We start from the raw sequence: 14,132 nt of genomic DNA, 5'->3' as shown, positions 1-14,132 counted from the left end.
TTTTTATGATTTAACACAATAGAATGTTTCTCATAGGACCGCTGTGAGAGGGTGTGCGCGAAGCCTGAAGTATAGTATTGTATAAATGTTAATTATTATTACCAGGTCACGGACTCTTGAGAATTCAATAAAACACACAGACCCCTTTTCAGAAGAAAGCTGCACCCACGACTTGGTGCACAATTTCTAGGGTTATGAACTCCCTGAAGTTCGCATGTGTAAGGACATGACCGGATCCAACACGCTTTTTCCTTTCTTTTTTTTTTTTTCCAGTTGAAATTTTTATGGTCAAATTAATGTGTGCAAATAGTTGTAAAAGTCCAAAGATAAGTGGCTGTCCTCTGCTTCCCCCCCCTCGCTCCCCCACCCCACCACCGAGCCCAGTCTCCTCCAGAGGCCACAACCCTACAACGCCACAGCCCTCCCCCATGATATTTCTCTCTCTCCGAGCCTGACCTCCCCCTTGCTCCCAGTGGTGTTGGGAGCAGGGTGGGGGGCCTGTTCCTGTTTGTCCCCAGGGACCTTGGAGTGTGGAGCGGGCTTTGTCCCTCTGACTCACCGCCAAGTTCTCAATTCCACCTTCCGAGTGGCCCTCAGGGCTGTCCAGAGCCTCCGACACCTCTGCCTGCCCATCCCCACCCCACCCCCTCTCCCTTTTGTCCCTCGCTGGTCACTAGAGTAACTTTCCAGCTGCAAATATCACCGCACCCTCTCTTGCTTAAAACTTGATGGCAGCAATGATTTTAGCATCAAGGTCGAGGAGGCTGGGTTACGTAAGATTCATGATGCCCAGGGTACAGAGAAAGCAGAGTTCTTCGTGGTAAATATGACATCATCAAAGAGGGCCTGGGGTGGGTCCAGGGGCCTATGGGGTCGTGTCCCCCCCACCCCCAGCCCAGCCAGGCCTGCCAGTGCCCCTGGGGTGGGGGTGAGTTGGGCCGGAGGAGATGTCTGCAATGAAACCATTTCATGCAAATGTATTGAAATGAGGCTTTGGGGCAGGTTTGACAAGCTGCCAGGAACAAAGGCTCTGTGACTCTCCTGTCTCCCACCTTCCCAACCAGCTGGCTTGAATGACAGCCTAGGGGGATTGCTGAAGGAGGGGCTGTCAGGAGTGGAATCTCAGGCGCTGGACCTGGGGAATTAGGAAAAGAAACACATCTCTGAGCTCACCCCATCCTTCTTTACACATTTTGGTTACATTGTGTACATTGCCTACAAAATGAGAAGCAAGCCCCCCTTAGGCAGGTACCCTGGCTGGGTTTCCAGCGCATATCCAAATGACACTCCCTTTTTCCCCCCTTTAATTAATTCGCATATCCAAATGACACTCCCTTTTTTCCCCCTTTAATTAATTAATTAAGTAAGTAAGTAGGCTCCATGCCCAGCGTGGAGCCCAGCACAGGGCTTGAACTCACAACCCTGAGATCAAGACCTGATCTGAGATCAAGAGTCGGATGCTTAACCGACTGAGGCACCCAGACATCCCCCCTTCTCCTTTTTAAACGGACCCCAGGCACACAGAACTGGGATAATCACAACATGCATATGACACCCTCTCATTATTGGCCAGCGCAGGGCCACTTGAATTAATTAATTTCTTTGTTTATGGTGCTATATTTTTGTTTATAATAACATAGTGATATCAAACAACAAAAATTCAACTGGGTAATATAAAAGATCCGAATTGGCTGTATTAAACAATTTACCCACGAGCTTGCATCCCATCTGGCACACGGAAAGGAGCTCCATCGAACTGCAGGACAAGGAAGTCGTCAACAGAAAAAAGGATTATTTTGTGTCAAGTCACCTTCCTTTGGGGGGACAAAAAGGACTTATTAATTGGATTACCTCATCTTTCTTTGGGGCGCGGAGAGGGCTTGTGTGACAGATTGCCCTGTTGGCACGCCAGCAAATTTCTGACCGATTGGTTAAGACAACATTTCCGAACGAGGTTTCAAGTGCAGTCAGGTCAGGTATTAAACCCTGGTTTGGTGACGTGGCCTAGCGTAAGTGGCTGTATTTGGGGCCTGTGGTTTTCCTTTTGACAGTGGAGCACATATGTACTCAGAATTCAGCCCGAGGTTGAGAGCCGTAACCATATTTGCACCTATGTTGTGTTTCTCCTTTACCATAAGCCCTGCCTGCTTCCCAGTCAGTGGTACATACTTCACTGAATTATGTGTTTAGCATTCCCTAGCCTTTTTAAAAAGATTTTTATTTATTTATTTGAGAGAGTGTGAGTGGGAGGGGCAGAGGGAGAGGGACAAACAGACTCCTCTCTGAGTTCAGAGGCCAATGTGGGGCTCGATCCTAGGACCCTGGGATCATGACCAGAGCCGAAGGCAGATGCTTAACCAACTGAGCCACCTCCCCTAAGCACAGGCACCCCTTCCCTAGCCTATTTTATTACTGTACCAGTCAGGATAAACCAGGTCATGCTGCAGTAACAAATCACTCCTGATCTCAGGGGCTTAACCCCCCAGACGTTTATTTCTTGCTCATGCTACATGACCACTGAGGATAGGCAGAGGCCTCTGCCCATCGAAGACGTGGGACCTGGGCACAGGTCCTATGGTAACTGCGATTCAACACTAAGTTCTGGGGTTTGCTTGGTCACAGGAGACTGAAAACTGTGCACCAGTTCTTAGATGTTTCCGTTCAAATTGCCCGAGCACTTCAGTGACAGTTCATTGGCTCAAGCTCCTCCCAAGGCTACCCCCTAATTTCAGGAGGGACAGGCCTCGCAAGAAGTAAGAACCAGAAGTCTTGTCGAGCTTGGGTAATGTCACCACAGCCATGTATCTGTGTAGCCCAAACAGTACTTGTTTTATTTTAGTTGTTCATGAACTTTACAGAAAGGGTGTTGTGTTATAAGTGATCTTTTTTTTTTAATTTTTAATTTTTTTAAATTGCAGTGTAACTGATACAATATCTTATTAGTTTCAGGTGTGCAACATAGTGACTCGACATTGATACACATTATGAAATGATCACCATGTTAAGTCTAGTTAGCGTCTGTTACCGTACAGAATTATTATAATATTATTGTCCATATTCCTTGTGCTGTCCAGGATGTCCCTGTGACTTACTTATTTTATAACTGGAAGTTTGTACCTCTTGCTCGCCTTCATCCATTTCATTCACCTCCAACCCTCCTGTCCTCTGGCAACCATCAGTCTGTTCTCTGGATCCGTGAGTCTGGTGGTGTTTTGCTTGTTCATTTTTTGTTTTTTAGATTCCACATTCAAAGTGAAATCATAGTTGTCTTTCTCCATCTGACTTATTTCACTTAGCAATAATACCCCCAAGTCCCATCCATGTTGTCACAGATGCCAAGATTTCATTCTTTCTCATGGCTCATAGTATCCCATCTTCTTTGTCCATTCATCTCTTGATGGACACTCGGGCTGCTTCTGTATCTTGGCTGTTGTAGACAATGCTGCAGTGAACACAGGGATGCATGTATCTTTTTGTTAGAGTTTTTGTTTTCTTCAGGTAAATACCCAGAAGTGGAATTGCTGGATTGTAGGGTAATTCTATTTTTAACTTTTTGAGGAATCTCCATACTGTTTTTCATAGTGGTTGCACCAATTTACATTCCCACCAACAGTGCACCAAGATTCCTTTTTCTCTGCATCCTCGCCAACTCTTGCTGTTTCTTTCTTTCTTTTTTCCCTTTCTCTCTCTCCTTTTCCGTCCTCCCTTTCTCCCTTTCTCTATTTCTTTTTCTTTTCTTTTTTTTAAAGATTTTATTTATTTATTCGACAGAGATAGAGACAGCCAGGGAGAGAGGGAACACAAGCAGGGAGAGTGGGAGAGGAAGAAGCAGGCTCATAGCGGAGGAGCCTGATGTGGGGCTTCATCCCAGAACGCTGGGATCACGCCCTGAGCCGAAGGCAGACGCTTAACCGCTGTGCCACCCAGGCGCCCCTCTTTTCTTTTCTTTTTTTCTTTCTTTCTTTCTTTCTTTCTTTCTTTCTTTCTTTCTTTCTTTCTCTTTCTTTCTCTTTTCTTTTCTCTTCTCTTCCTTTCTTTTTTTAAAAGATTTTATTTATTTATTTGACAGAGAGAGAGGCAGTGAGAGAGGGAACACAAGCAGGGGGAGTGGGAGAAGGGAGAAGCAGGCTTCCCGCTGAGCAGGGAGCTTGATAGGGTCTCGATCCCAGGACCCTGGGATCATGACCTGAGCCGAAGGCAGACACTTAATGCTTAATGACTGAGCCACCCAGGCACCCCCTTCTTTCTTTCTTTTCTTTCTGATACTAGCTATTCTGACAGGTGTGAGGTGAGATCTCATTGTGGTTTTGATTTGCATTTCCCTGATGATGAGTGATGTTTAGAATCTTTCCAATGTCTGTTGGCCATCTATATGTCTTCTTTGGGAAAATGTTCAGATCCTTGGCCCATTTAAAATCAGATTGTTTGATTTTTTGCTATTGAGTTGTTTGAGTTTTTTACACATTTTGAATATTAGCCCCTTATCAGATATACCATTTGCAAATATTTCCTCCTTAAATGACCTTTTTGTTTTGTTGATGGTTTCCTTTCCTGTGCATAAGCTTTTCAGTTTGACGTAGTCCTACTTGTTTACTCTTGCTTTAAAAAAAAAGATTTATTTATTTATTTATTTGAGATGGGGGTGGGACAGAGGGACAGAGAGAGAGAGAGTCTTAGCAGGCTCCACGCCCAGCACCAAGCCTTGAGGCTCCATCTCATGACCCTGAGATCATGACTTGAGCTGAGACCAAGATTCAGACACTTAACTGACTGAGCCACCCAGGTGCCCCTACTTTCACTTTTGTTCCCCCTTGCCTGTGGAGTGAGGTCCCCCAAAATATCACTGAGACTGATGTCAAGGAGCTTACTGCCTAAGTTTTTGTCTAGGAGTTTATGGCTTCAGGTCTTACACTCAAGTCTTTAATCTACTTTGAGTTAGTTTTTGTACGTGGTTTAAGAAAGTGGTCCAGTTTCATTCTTTTGCATGTAGCTCTCCAGTTTTCCCAACACTATTTATTGAAAAGATCACCCTTTCCCCATTGTATACTCTTGCTTCCCTTGTTGTAGATTAATTGATCACATATGTGGGGGTTTATTGCTGGGCTCTCTCTTCTATCTTATTGATCTATGTGTCTGCTTTTATGTCAATACCATACTGTTTTGATTACTATAGCTCTGTAGTATAGTTTGAAATCAAGGTGCATGATCCTTCCAACTTTGTTCTTTCTCAAGATCGCTTTGGTTATTCAGGGTCTTTTGTGGTTCCATACAAATTTTAGGATTATTTGTTCTAGTTCTGTGAAAAATGTCCTTGAGATTTACATTGAATCTGTAGCTTGCTTTGGGTAGTATGGGCATTTTAATGATGTTACTTCTTCTAATTCATGAGTACAATATATCTTTCTATTTATTTGTGTCTTCTTGAATTTCTTTCATTGACGTCTTATAGTTGTTTGTTTTTTTCTTAAGATTTTATTTTTAAGTAATCTCGACACCCAACGTGGGGCTTGAACTGAAAATCTGGAGATCAAGAGTTGCACACACCATCTGAGCCATCCAGGGCCCCTGACGTCTTATAGTTTTCAGAGTACAGGTCTTTCACCTCCTTAGTTAAATTTGACAGAGAGAGAGACAGCCAGTGAAAGAGGGAACACAAGCAGGGGGAGTGGGAGAGGAAGAAGCAGGCTCCCAGTGGAGAAGCCTGATGCGGGGCTCCATCCCAGGACCCTGGGATCACGCCCTGAGCCAAAGGCAGACACTTAACGACTGAGCCACCCAGGCGCCCCTACTCTTTTTTTTTTTTTAAAGAGTTATTTATTTATGAGAGAGAGTGAGAGCGAGCAAGGGGGAGGGGCAGAGGGAGAGGGAGAGAGAAAGAATCTCTCTCTGTTTTCTTCTTTTTGATGCCATTGTGAATGGGATTGTTGTCTTAATATCTCTTTCTGCTAGATTATTAGTGTATAGAAATACAGCAGATTTCTGTATATTAATTTTGTATCCTGTGATTTTAAGGAATTCATTTATTGGTTCTAATAGGTGTGTGTGTGTGTGTGTGTGTGTGTGTGTGTGTGTGTGTAGTCTTTAGGGTTTTTTATATCTGCAATTAGTGATGGTTTTACTTCTTCCTTTCCAGTTTGGATGCTTTTTATTTTTTCTTCTTGCCTAATTGCTCTGGCTAGAACTTCCAATACTATGTTAAATAAAAGTGGCAAGAGTGGGCATCCTTGTCTTGTTCTTGTCCTTAGAGGAAAACTTCCAGGTTTTCACCTTATGATGTTAGCCCTGGGTTTGTCACATATGGCCTTTATTGTGTGGCGGTATATTCCCTCTAAACCTACTGTGTTGAAAATTTTTATCCTAAGTGGGTATTGAATTTTATCAAATGTTTTCTCTCCATCTATTGAGATCACCATATGATTTTTATCCTTCATTTTTAAAATGGGGTGTATCATGTTTTGATTGATTTGTGGATATTGAACCTCCTTGCATCCCTGGACCATTTGATCATGGTGTATGATCTTTTTAATGTCTTATTGAATTTGGCTTGCTAATGTCTTGCTGAAGATGTTCTTCAGGGATGTTTGCCTGTAATTTTCTTTTTCTGGTGTTGGTATCAGGATGATGCTGGCCTCATAAAATGAATTTGGAAGCATTTCCTTCTCTTTAATTTTTTGGACTAGTTTGAGAGGATTAAATCTTCTTTGAATGTTTGGTAGAATTCACCAGTGAAGCCATCTGGTCCTGGACTTTTGTTTGTTGAAAGTTTTTTGAGTACAGAATCAATCTCTTTACTAGTAATTGGTATATTCAGATTTTCTATTTCTTCATGATTTAGTCTTGGAAGATTGTGTGTTTCTAGGAATTTATCCATTTCTTCTTGGTTGTCCAGTTTGTTGGTATATAATTGTCCATAGTAGGCTCTTACAACCCTTTGTGTTTCTGTGGTATCAGTTGTAACTTCTCTCTCATTTCTGATTTTATTTATTTGAGTCCTCTCTCTTTCTTTCTTGATGAGTCTGGCTAAAGGTTTGTCAATTTTGTTTATCTTTTCAAAGAGCCAGCTCTTAGTTTCATTGATCTTTTCTTATAAGTGATCTTCTGAGATTTACTTCTTCACTCAACAGTATGTTGCTAAGATTCATCTGTACTATTGTACATGACTGTGGCTTCTTGCATTTCGTTGCAGGGCCAGTGTTTTATGGGATGATTCTACCCCCATGTATCCATTCTTCTTTCAAAGGGCATTTGGATTGTCTGACTTTTTTTTGCCATTATGAATGCTGCTGCTGTGAACACTCTCTTCCTGAAACTTCACTTGGATTTCTTTTCTTTCTTTCTTTTTTCTTTCTTTCTTTCTTTCTTTCTTTCTTTCTTTCTTTCTCTTTCTTTCATTCTTTCTCTCTCTCTTTCTTTTTTTTTTTTTTAAGATTTTATGTATTTATTTGAGAGAGAAAGTGAGAGAAAGCATGAGCAAGGGGGAAGGGCAGAGGGAGAAGCAGACTCCACTGAGCAAGGAGCCTGACAAAGTGGGCTCGATCCCAGGACCCTGAGATCATGACCTGAGCTGAAGGCAGAGGTTTAACCAACTGAGCCACCCAGGCGTCCTTCACTTGGATTTCATCACCCCACACTGTAGACTGTGAGCTACTTGTAGCTCACAGAGAGTTCCGGGCAGCTCCTGCCTCATTCTTCAAGGCCCCAGAAGCCAGGCAGCGTGGCCCTCCTAGCAACGGAGGCAACCCTGCCTTGTGTCTTCACTGGCTGGGCTGGCTGACTAATAAGCAAAGGGACAGGAGCTCTCCCAGGGCTGCAACTCCTGCTTTTCTGCGAGCTTGTCTTGCATCAGGAGGCAAAGACTGAGGACAGTGTGTCAGTGGTCAGGCCCTTTCTTTTTCCCAACGTATGTTAAGCTTCCACTGTGAACCACGTACTGTGCTGGGTGCTAGAGAAACGGATAGTAACTCATTAATTTACAAAGCAGACATTTATTTACTTCCATTCAGGAGCCAGACTCTGTTGGGCTGCAATAAATAAAGGGGCCTGCCTTCAAGGAACTCACAGTCTAGAAGGGGAAATAGGGATGCAGACATGGTACCGTGTTGACGAACAAGTAAGATGAGCAGGTGTGCAGATCTCATCATGATTTTACAAGGATTCAAAAAATCTAAGTATTTTTAGTCATATATATATGCCTATGTCTCTATGAGTCTATAATCTATCTATCTATCATCTATCATCTATCTATCATCTATCTATCTATTCATCTATCAATCATCTATCATCTATCCATCTTTCTGAGGAATGTGATCTTATTTATGTAAATTCAGCATCCTCAATTCTGAACTAGAACATGGAACCAGATTTTGATTTGTGGATTATCATTTTTATAGGTTAGAAAGTTCCTAAACTAAGAGCCATGTTTTAAATTCTAGCTGGAACCACTTAAAAATTCCCCTAGAGAGATGGGGCAGCTCCAGCTTTTAGCTGCTCTTTTGATTTTCTCCAAGCTCCCACCTTCTTTTTTTTTCTCAGTGGCTGGTAGACCAAAATATCACTGCATTGTCTTGGGAAGTTAATATCAAGCTTGACCCTGATGTTACAGCAATACCACAGCTGCTTCTGAGCCATGGCTTACATTCGAATAGAAAATGCTGGGGAAGTAACCCAAATTCTACCTCTGATCAGCCATGTGGCTTGTTGTGGCTTTAACTAAGAATCCCTACAGGAAGTGACACTGAAGTCTTCGCTTGATGTCTTGGGCTGCCCCGTCCAGCCCTATTTCAAGGGGGTTCAGGGGAAATTCAGCACATGTCAGCAGGGTACCTTGATGCGAGCATCCTGGGAGACCTGGATGCCCAGAGGAGGGTGGGCCTATCTCAGTGCAGGGAGCACGGTGGGGAGAATTCACAGAGAGGGTGGCACATCTGTGGAGTTTGAAGAACCAGGTGGTGTTATCAGAAAGAGAAGGGGAAGCTGGAACCCCCGACAAAGGAACAGCATGTGCACGCTCACAGGGGCGTGACCAGACCAGGTGCCTGCAGGAGGCAGAGAGTGGTTTGCAGTGGGTGGGACAGAGGCTTATCCGGGGGATGGGATATGTGTTTGTGGTGGCATTACCAGTGCTCAGCAAGACTTCTCCCCTCATCCTAGGCACATGCCTTCTTGAAATTGGACAGAGGCGGTATACACATGGCGTGGTGGCACATGATGGATTTTTTTTTTATCATAGGAAAATATATATAACATGAAGTTTCCCATTTTAACCATTTTGAAGGGCACAAGTCAGCCACATTCAGTCCATTTACAATGTTGGGAGGATATTCACCCTCCCAAACAGAAACTCTGTACCCACAAAGCAGTAACTTCCCTGCCCCCCACCCCTGGCCACCACCATTCTGCTTCCTGGCTTTATGAATTTGCCTAGTCTAGGTACTGCTTGTAAGTGGAATATTTGTCCTTTTGTGTCTGGGTTATTTCACTTAGCATAACGGTTTCACATTTCACCCATGTTGTAGCACATATCAGAATTTCATTTCTGTTTATGGCTGAACGTTATTATGACGTGATGGGATTTTGACTTTCTCCTGAAAGGGCTGGTGTGCCTGGGAGAGTCTCCCGTAGAAGGATGGGGCGGCACCTGCTGTTCGGGGGCTCTGTGAGCCCCGTGTGGTAGGATGGGGGGAAGGGGGGCAGGCAGGCGTCTGTGGCAATGCTTTAGGCTAGAATTACGACCCCTCCAGGCTGGTGTAGCCTCACCTCCCCCGGGAAGCTTTTCTGTCCCTCAGAACCCCGGTGGCCCTTTCTGTCTTCGGAGTATCAGTGGCTGAAGGCGCACAATCTCTGCCGCTTTGCTAACTTTTGGGCCGGTGAGGACTGTGCCCCAAAGCACTCCAGTACCCTCAGGCCGGCCTCCCAGTCTTTCCTCCCCCTGTTTCCCTCCCTGGCACATGGGGAGTGAAGCCTCAGTGGACACTGGAGTGGGGACTCAGGGAGAGAAGTCGCCCCAGATATCCACAGCGGTTTCTCCCACCACCCACCTTCCCTCTGTCCCAGCCCTCAGACTGGGTCAGGCTGCGTCCCGGCCATCCCACCCCACCCCACCCCCTAGCATCCCTGGCAGGTGTCATCTCCAGAGCTGGGGTGGAAGGAGACAGAACTAGCCCCAGGGGTGTCGATAACAGGGTCGTAATCCAGCGGGATGAGACTGAGCTCTCCGGAGTCTCATAGCATTTTTCCAGCCCTGGCCACTTTATTATCATATCGCTGAGCGATGGGGCTCAGGGGAGCTGTGGTTCCAGCAGCCGCTTCGGCTGCCCCTTGTGATCCATCATGCTACAACCGGGCTGAGCAAATTCATGCTGCTTCCTGCCCCTGGGTCTGCTCTCCCCGCCTCTTCCTCGTTCTTCTGATTCTCAGGCTTCCCCTCTGCGCAGCGGAGGGTTGGTCCCCATCGCCGTGCGGATCTCTGTGTGAGTTGTGCTGACCCCAGGGACTACAGACTCAGGACTGCTTCATCCCCATGGTGTGACAGGGGGCCTCGGTTTCCTTCTCAGAGCAACAAGATGGTTGGACCCGTTGCGCTCTGAGGTTCCTTTCAGCTCTGACAACTCTGTGACTTAGTATTTTTTGAAGACTTCAAAGCAGATTGCATTGCATTTCCCCCCAAGATCATGGCAGTGCGAAGGGATTGTGTGGGACAGAAGCAGCTGCCGCATGCCGATCCCATCTTCTCTCCACTCCACAGGAACCCCAAGCAACGAGGGCATCATCCTTTCTCCTCCGGGGACGCTTGTCGCTAGCCGCAGGCCGGTGTAAGCAGTGGGCTGGTGCCTGTCTTCAAGGCTGCGTTACAATCCAAACCATTAGGTCAGACCTTGTGGGCGCAGCCTGACACAACAAATAGGGAGAAGCCTACCCCGGGGTGGGGGGAGAGCAGGCCCAGCAGAGAACCCAGATGCCCCCTCCAGCCCCTGCTCTAACTGTGCCCATCTCAGATGGCTGGACGTCCGCCGTGCTCTAGAAGTTCTCTGGGGAAGGACATTTCCCAGCTGAGGGAATTGACCAGTCTAGGGTTTTATTTTTAATTTTAAGTTTTAAAGATTTTATTTATTTACTTGACAGAGAGAGACAGCACATGGAGGAGGAGTGGCAAGCAGAGGGAGTGGGAGAAGCAGGCTCCTTGCTAAGCAAGGAGCCTGGCCAGTCAAGGGTATTATAACTGCAATATTGGGCCAATATTCTAGTGAGAAGTTGTTGACGATCTACCTTTCTTCCCAAGTAGGCGATATTAAACTAAAGAACGGCTGGACTTCACTGTAAGCAGATCCAGAGAACGATGCTTTTCTTCACAAGAGCTTTCCTTCTGTACCCCTGGAAAGGGCTGTCTGGGGTCTTGTAAGACAGCCCCCCCCCCCACTGCCTGCAAAGGTGAGCCTGCAAACACCAGGTGATGAAGACAGTGCTGTGATGAGTGTGCCACTTTCCTGGTTCCAAGACCCATCACGCTTCCCAGTGCGGAGTGCGGGGGGCCTAGACTGTGCAGGTGGCCCCCTGGGGGCACTGGGGTTTTCTCACCGCTGGCGTCTCCCGTGAGGTCACCTCTCTGTCCGAATCAACCCCAGGATGGAGGCTTCAGGGAAAGATACTTCACAGTTCCCCTGCGGCTTGGAGGTGGAGGGAGAGATATGGGAAAAACTGGGGTGGTGGGGCCAGAGGCATGGACTCTATTTCTAGCTGTGCCATCAACCACTGCGTGACCGTGGACAAGTCTCTGCTCCTGGGCCCCGAGGTGACAGCCCCGCCCTCCCCACTTCACTGGGTGTTGAGAGGTTAAAAATGAGGTAGGAACCCTAAAAGTATTTGGCACAGAGTTCTACCCCCACGCTCAGTCAAAAAACATTCAGGACTGAATCTAAAGTCCGTCATCAGACCTCCTGAAAATAATTCCCCAAACAAGTTACAACTTTCAAAAATAGGCAAAGTTAGAATGAAAGTTTTGACAGCAGGTAAAGATGAAGCCCTGTGGTGTGGATGTGATCTGTGAAATCATTCGACTCTCTGTTGATACGTGAAATCGTATCTCTCTGTTGCTTTTCATTCCCTATTATAAATAATTTCGATCTTTATTGTTTTCTTCTACTTTCTTTGAGTTATTCTTGTGTTCCTTTCTTCCCCTTTTTAAAAAAATTTGAATTCCATTCAGCTAACAGACGGTGTCCTATTAGTTTCAAGTGTACAATATAGTGATTCAACTCTCCCGTACATCAGCCGGTGCTCGTGACAAGTGCCCTCCGTAATCTCCATCACCTAGTTTTCCCATCGCCCCACCACCTCCCCCCTGCCAACCATCAGTCATTTTTTTTCCTTTTTGAGTTAAATAATTCAATGTGGTATTTAAAATTTTTCTATATTTTAATAAATTCATTTAAGGCTATGCATTTACTTCTAAATATTGCTTTAGCTGCATCTCACAAGCTATTAAATTGTATTTATAATCTTTAGTGGTTACTCTTACATTTTATTTTATTTTTTGAAAAGATTTTATTTCTAAATAATCTCTACACCCAACGTGGGGCTCAAACCCACAACCCTGAGATCAAGAGTCTCATGCTCCACCGACCGAGCCTGCCAGGCGCCCCTACTCTATATTTTAATATACATGTATACTTATAAGTTTTTCTGAGAAAGTTCAAGGTTATTCAGTATCTCCATCATCCTTCTGGACAAGTAAAGAATTTTAAAAATTGTCCTAAATCTTATGCGTTTTTTGAAAAACACAATTTTAGTTGTTATTGTCACTATTATTATTATTTTATGGCCAAGAGTTCAGTTATATATGTATATATAAATTTTTAAAAAGGTTTTATTTTAAGTAATCTCTCTACCCAACGTGGGATCAAACTTACAAACCCAAGATCAAGAGTCGCAGGCTCTACTCACTGAGCCAGCCGGGCTTCTCCTGACCCCCNCCCCCCCCTTTTTTTTTTTTTTTTTTTTTGCCAATGTTCTGCACTCATTCTTGTTTCTTATACACTTCGTCCCTTAGGTTTACTTTACATTTTGCTGAAGTACATCTCTTAGTACTTTCAGTAAAGGTCTCTCAGGTATAAATTCTCCTGTCTTTATATGTTTGAGAAAGGTTTAATTTTGTTTTAATCTCGAGCGATTATTTAGTTGCCAACGGAATTGTACCCTCCATGTTTTTTCACTTGGTGCTTTGTGGCATTTGCTCCATGGTTTTCTGGCCTCTTTTCTTGTGGGGGAGGCTGCCTCTGCCTGTCCTGCTGTCGGTTCTTTGGCGAGTGAGGTGACTCTTCTCTCTGGCAGCCTCTAAGTTTTTGTTCTCACCATTGATGTTCTGTGGTTCTGCTGCCATGTGCCTGGGTGTGACTAACTGTATTTAAGGGGCTGGACTCTTGGTGTTTACTTTCACTCTGAGAATCTACCCTTTCCTCTCATTTTAGGAAAGAATCTGGTTTTGTATTTTGACTATCACTTCTTTTCTGTCCCTTGACTCTCTTTTGGAATTCCTATTAGGTCTTTATTAGAACCTCTTGATCCTTCTTACCCTCTGTTCTTCTTGATAGTTCTTTTAAAGATTTATTTATTTATCTATTTACCGACCTATTTGAGAGAGACAGAGAGAACAGAGGGAGAGGGAGAAGCAGACTCCCCACTGAGCAGGGAGCCCAATGCCAAGCTCAATCCCAGGACCCCGAAATCATGACCTAAGCCAAAGGCAGACGTTTAACCTACTGAGCCACAGTGGCCCCCCAAATTTTGATTTTATCTTTTTTTTTTTTTAATATTCTTCTCAGGGCTCTTATCCTTTGGTGACTTCATAGGCATTGCAAATCCAGTCCCCGAGCCAGCATGTGGCTTTGCTGGGCTGGTTTCCTCTGTCCTCCCTCGGTTATACCTTATTCATTTTTTTCTATAAAAATTTCCTCTGTCACTGTTACAGGTTTGCAGACATGTGGAAGGGGTTAGTGGTAGGTCCACAGAGCATGCATTTAGAGAACCGTCCTGACTGGTGATGTGAGGTTTGACACCAAAGCAACTGAACGGCTCAGAGTAATGAGTAGTGAGTGTTTTTCGCGGTTCCTGCTTTACAGCTTGCCAAATCGTTTTCT

The sequence above is a fragment of the Ailuropoda melanoleuca genome, chromosome 9 (genome assembly GCF_002007445.2).
Source record: "Ailuropoda melanoleuca isolate Jingjing chromosome 9, ASM200744v2, whole genome shotgun sequence".
Lineage (NCBI taxonomy): Eukaryota > Metazoa > Chordata > Mammalia > Carnivora > Ursidae > Ailuropoda > Ailuropoda melanoleuca.
This window is presented reverse-complemented; position numbering follows the sequence as displayed.